Genomic DNA, 6,000 nt, shown 5'->3' on the forward strand with positions numbered 1-6,000 from the left:
TAAATCAGTCCATGCTTGCATGGAGGAAAAATTGCACAAGCTTAGCAAGAGTCAATGACACGAATGCAGGGAAGTGAAACACTGTGGCAACAACAAGGTAAAGAAAAAGAACTGCACGAAGAACAGAGATCTAAGCATCGTGCCAGTGCTGCTAGAGGATTGCTCACTCAATATGAAAGTTCAGTTCCAATCATGCATACTACCTCTTGGTTTAGCTTAAGGATTGCTTACCTCAACAAAATAATGCCTCTTGTCACTCTCAGTTGTCCCCATGAGTTTAAAGCAGTCTTTCACAACCTAGGCTGAGAACACTCCCAGGAAATGTTGTATCCTGTACACAAGCCATGCAAGTTCCTGTAATATTTGAAGGATCCACATCTCACAGTATAACACAAGGTTGTGAAGAAGACAAAGGCATATTGAAATGAGCATGACAGCTCACTGCCTACTGGCAAAGGCTTTGCAAAATGTTTACAGCAATAATGCATTGTGGTGCCTCAGAACCACTGGCATTAGCAAGATTCCACTGTAACTGGAATGAGAAAATACTGCGTTCTAATTGACTTACAGTGCAGTGTTAAGCACGACAGCAGCACTGCATTAAAGCATCAATGTTCTAATCGATTTTCCTCAAACATGTTATGGTACGACTTTTAGTGACTAAGCAGCATTTGTACAAAGGCACCAAGCTGGTTTGCTTCAAGAAGTGTCTTCTGATCTATACTTTGAGAAAAAATGTTGCACTTATTGCTGGTTCTTTGGCATGCAAGTCTTTAAAAAAATGGGATTAGCATGCATCTTACTCAGTAACAGAAACTTAGCAAGTGGACCTACTTGGCTTGGACCTTCAGGGTGACAGATAGATGGGCATTGACATGTACAGTCAAAGACATAAGAAAGTGCCTGGGACCTCCAAAATCGTTCGTAATACCGGTCACATCGTTGTAAAGATTGTACACCACACCGCCGCCAACAATTGAGCTGGCTGGACATGTTAAAGTAGAGAGAACCCTTATTCTCTGAATTAAGGGACACTTAGTGAAATAGGTCACTAGTATTTTTGTTTATAGTTTGTGTGGCTGAATGTGCGACTAACATGTCACTAACCTTGCTCAAGTTTAATGTTATTGACGCATGCACAGCAGGAGTTGAATGACGATGACTCGCCTTCCCTTTCTTCTTTTACTCTCTTTATGCACATTGCGAATTGTATATATTTGTGCACGCTTCAATAAAGGTGTTGTCGGCAGTCAGTGCTCGTTCTGTGTCCTTCCTTGTCCGTGTTTTTTGGTGCTGTTTTAAATATGAAACATCTTTAGTGGCTTTCTTGATGACCGACGCCGGAGTTCTACGGCAGACATCCGTTATCCTTGCCTTGAACTAATCTGACTCTGTCTCAATTACGTAAGCAAGATCATTCACATAAATAACCCCAAAGAAAGAAATCGAGTGGAGAGAGGTCACATGACCTAGCGGGCCAATTCACAGGCCTGTGCCTTCCAATCTATTGCGCATTGAAAGTTGCATCCAGCCAGTTTTGTGCTTGGCTGCTGCTGTGTGCGGGTGCCCTATCTTGCTGATACCACAGAAGCGGAAGAGGTGACAGCGGGACTTCACAGAGAAACTCATCCACCACTCTTTCAAGGATTTTGTTGATGTAACACTGTCCAGTGAGTATGTGATCAAAGAAGGTGGGACCGATTATAGCACCAGCATAAATTCTGAATCACAATTTGGGCAACTACTGGTAGTGGTGCCTATTGCACTTCACACAGCGTGGATTGGAGTCCCTCCACTAGTGCGCATTATGCAAATGTACCTAGGCGTTTCGGCGAAAATTGGCTTCATCTGTGCACATGATGTTGCTCAAAAGGTATGATGACTCATGGGCTTTTGCGAGAAATTTAAACGATTCTGCGGGTCCCTATCTTCCAAGCATTGTTGCTGGTTAAGGTGGGACGGGTGAAAGCCTGTCATTTAGAATTCTCCAAACTGACTTGGAAATTGGTACCTGGGCGGCCACGTTCTGCATGCTAGCATGAGGATTTGAGGCCATAAATTCTAGAACATCCCTGCGTAGGCTAGGACTCAAACATGGAGTCCTCCGCTGGTTTGTTGAAGCTGCCGGTTTGTCTCAGGTTTTCACAATTTCTGATGATAGTCGATGCATTTGGTCTACCGCCACACTTCGATTAGTGATATACATATTTGTAGTCTTCCTCTTGTTGCCATTTGCAGATGCCAAGGCGAGGATCATGCTTACCGGGTGCTCATTAGAGAAACACATGGCAAATGGGATGGAACAAAATTTACCTTTAAATCTTTGCACTGACGTCAATTCACTTTTGTGGTGACAGGTTCTGTAGCAAAAAAAAAACATTCGTGCACTTTATCTACGCTAAAACAACAGCTATCACAACTATTTTCCAGGTAACACCAAACGAGACGTGTTACTTCGGCAGGGATGCGGCAGATAAGGCATTAGGTCGATCACAATGTTTTTCTTTATTTCCTTTATTTCGTCCTGGATTACTCAGAGGGAGCATGTTCGAGGGCGCTGCTTTATGATGCGAGTGGGAGCACAGTCATGTAGTATTCTCCATATTTCACAGGGTTTATTTATCTATCATAAAAAATTAGTACACAATTAGTACGTCGCTGAAAATATCGCAGTTAGGTGTCCCTTGGCTGTGCCTTTAGATGCCTCATTTATCATTTGATAATTAGGATAGTACATGTCGGCTTAGATAACTAATTAAATGACCAAATTAAATCTGGAACGAAAAAATTACTGGCAGCTACTGCAACGTACTGCAAACAACATGCGCTAGGTTTTCTTCGAGTAACGCATTGCTCTCTTTTTAAATCTTGGTGCATTATAATTAATTGGGACACTCTGTATATATTTACGTTTGCATGTAAGTGACAATGTTCCCATACGTAATAAATGTTGTAAGTTATTAGAAATGTTCTTTTTTTCATGAGTCGTTGACATTGCTTACTGTAAAGAGAAGCAACACCGAGACACACAACATTCACATGCATTTCATACGCCGTGGAGAAAAGAGTCTGCTGACGGGGTCAGTGAAGTTTATAGGTTTCATTAATGATCAAAAAAGCACGCAAAACAATTTGAAGCGTTGTGAGCTTACAACATATTCATTCTCTAGACATAGGCTATCCATACCGTTAGAAATAATTCTTAATGGGCTGCCTCCATCTCTTTCAAAAATATTATAAACTTTGTCCTGTGTGTATATTTAAATATATTGCATATGTGCATGGTGTTTACAGTGGAACTTTAAAATAATGTTGAAGTGAGAAAGTATGGATAAGGCAGCCACCACGAGTGCTTCTGATGGGCGTGTCCCCCTATTGTCAGGATTTGAAGAAATAAAGTGACCCGCCGTGGTTGCTTTGTGGCTATGGTGTTGGGCTGCTAAGCTCGAGATTGCCACATCTAATCCCGGCCCCGACGGCCGCATTTCGATGGGGGCGAAATGTGAAAACACCAATGTACTTAGATTTAGGTACATGTTAAAGAGCCCCCCGTGGTCCAAGTTTCCGGAGTCCCCCACTATGGGGTGCCTCACAATGAGATCGTGGTTTCGGCACATAAAACCGCATAATTTAATATTCTTTTTTGCAGAAATAATCGAAAATATTAATTAAAAGCCATTCAAGTCCGCGCCAACAAGGATGCAGTAAGCTATTAGCCTCAGTAAAATTTCAAGGGAAAAAGTCGAGGAAAGTGAAAAGAAACCTCAAATGATGTGGGTGACAAAGCACTGGTATTGGCACTTTAGGTGTGTGTGGGGGGGGGGAAGGGGGAGGGAGGCTTCGGCTTCCCCTAGGCAAGGTTCTGACTGGTGTTGTATAAGTCGCAGGTCGCTTTTTAAGCCGCGACGATAGATTGGATTTTTTACAAGCACTGCTCCAGGAGGGCACATGCAACCAAAGGCCTCAGGAGAGGACCTGAGGGCACCCAAGGGGTAGTGGGGAGATCAAAGCTGGAAGCAGGATGGTCCGTAGATTGGAGTGGCGGAGGCCTAAGCGTGCTGGACTTAAAATAAATATTATTACGTCCAGCCGCCAACTTATGACGCCAAGACTTCTGCAATAGCAGTCAGAAGTTTGCCGTTTAACATACTAAGGCAGCAGCGGAAGCGGACGAAGACACAGAAACGTGAAAAAAAAGACCGCACGCTACAAGTTAGTAGTATTTTAAAGTTTAAATGATGGCAATTGAAGAACGCGCAACTGAGCTCTCTCGAAGCGTTCGACGCATGGAAAAATTCGCGAGGACGGTAAGATACCAGTGTGACAGAGGCACAAGCAAGGAACGAAAACGCACACACAGGGCAAACTGTGAAGATACTATATATTTTGCTATATATGTAATATATGCTATATCTATCAAGTGACTAGTGCCATGCTCTAATCTTCAAAGGTCGCAATGCTTTCGCAATGAAATTGTTGACAGTGTGCGCTGTGTGTGTATCTTGTGTTCTGGCTCACTGCTGATCGCGATCACGCCCGATCCTGATCGAATTTCGCGGTCGTGATTGCCTCCTTTGGACAAAATGAGCGAGAGACCCAATCACAGTCGAGAATTTCGATCCGGATCGGTGCCGATCGCGATCAGAAGTATACGTGTGACACTGGTAGTGACAGGGCAACGCCATATCATACTCGCCTTCACGGGAGACCACTGACGAAACGACAACAATCGTTCGCGCCAGTGCACTGTGCCAGCAACACCCAAGGAGACGCACGAGGAAAACTTGTACACGACGCACGGATCGCCAGCCGACACATGGCAAAATGCCGCCACGCCAGGCACGCCTAGGGACAGAACGAGCAAAGAAACTGCTCCTCCGTGGTACCTAGGCAAAGGGAGAAATTTCAGGCGCAAACGCCCCCAGATTTTCTCTCTCGCACCCGCTGAAACGACTGGCCAATCCCGTGAACTGGCGTTTCCTCTAATGACCGTCTCGTAGGAAAAGCGCGCCGTGCGCAGCCGGCGGGCGAGGAGAATCGAGGAAAGCGCCGTGAGGAGGAGAGTGTCGCTACTTTCAAATTATCAATTGGCTTTAGTATTGCGGCGCAATCAGCGCCAGAGGCGGAGTTAGTTGCGCGTCGTCTGCGGCGGTTCCTCCCACTTCGCCGCACGCGCTCTGCTACGAAAGGCTGTAGCCATGGTGCTCAAAAGGAAGGAGACCTTCATCTAAGCTTCATCTGCAGCCGTGGTCTGAGTTTCTTCGTATTTATCATTTAATAATTCTGAAGCATAGATTTATAAATATGCCTTGTTCGTCATATCATTTTATGCTTCCTTAGCAAGCGAATCCTGAAATCGACCCCCTGTGACAAAAGGCACTTTTTAGGAGTAAAAGGCACAGTTAAGATTTTAGGCGTACAGCATGCCGGCGTGCTTTTATAACTGATTTAGAACACCACCTGTTGACGCCCCACTGCTACAGGGTTTGATGAGACGTTCATTTGAGGGATCGCCAGTCGTTTGTGGGCAGGTGCGAGTAAGAGCGGGAGCGAGAGAGAACATCTGGGGGCTTTTACTCCTTAAATATAGGACTCTGCCAAGGCCCTACGGAGGAGGTTTCCAAGCGCGCTCTGTATGCGTTTGTCCCCTAGACGTGCCGGCGTTGCGGAGTGCGGTCGAGTTTGTTTACACTCCTCCGCGGGCTGCGCACGTGGTGAGACAGTGGGCACGGACGCCCCATTTGGTGATCGCTGTGTCTGAAGCGACAAGGTTCTGGGGCAAGGTTGCGCAAGTCGCGGGTCGCTTTTTTCTTCGCAGCGATAGCTTCGATTCTTTCACGAGCAGTGCTGCAAGAGGGCACATGTAACCGGCAAACGGAGGCCTCAGGAGAGCACCTGAGGTTATAATAAAACAGGCGGCGCAGGGTCTCCAGGGCACCCAAGGGGTAGCAGGGGGATCGAAACTGGAAGCAGGGCGGCCCGTGGGTTGGGCCGCGGAGG

At 45.8% G+C, this 6,000-nt stretch overlaps 1 long non-coding RNA gene across 8 annotated transcripts in view; it reads right to left on the reverse strand.

The window, feature by feature from the left end:
• LOC139059830 (uncharacterized) overlaps nucleotides 1-4,993 on the reverse strand; it is a 36,692-nt gene extending 31,699 nt beyond the window's left edge. For 6 of the 8 annotated variants that reach the window (XR_011514366.1, XR_011514371.1, XR_011514373.1 and 3 more), the window contains exons 1-3: nucleotides 4,697-4,993; nucleotides 2,314-2,360; nucleotides 232-354 (exon numbers count right to left, since the gene is read on the reverse strand). This is a non-coding gene — a long non-coding RNA (uncharacterized lncRNA). The remainder of the gene's footprint in view (nucleotides 1-231; nucleotides 355-2,313; nucleotides 2,361-4,696) is intronic. The other 2 variants (XR_011514372.1, XR_011514367.1) reach the window with 1 other exon arrangement.
• Nucleotides 4,994-6,000: the final 1,007 nt, after the last annotated feature.

This window comes from Dermacentor albipictus, chromosome 5 (genome assembly GCF_038994185.2).
Source record: "Dermacentor albipictus isolate Rhodes 1998 colony chromosome 5, USDA_Dalb.pri_finalv2, whole genome shotgun sequence".
Taxonomy (NCBI): Eukaryota; Metazoa; Arthropoda; class Arachnida; order Ixodida; family Ixodidae; genus Dermacentor; species Dermacentor albipictus.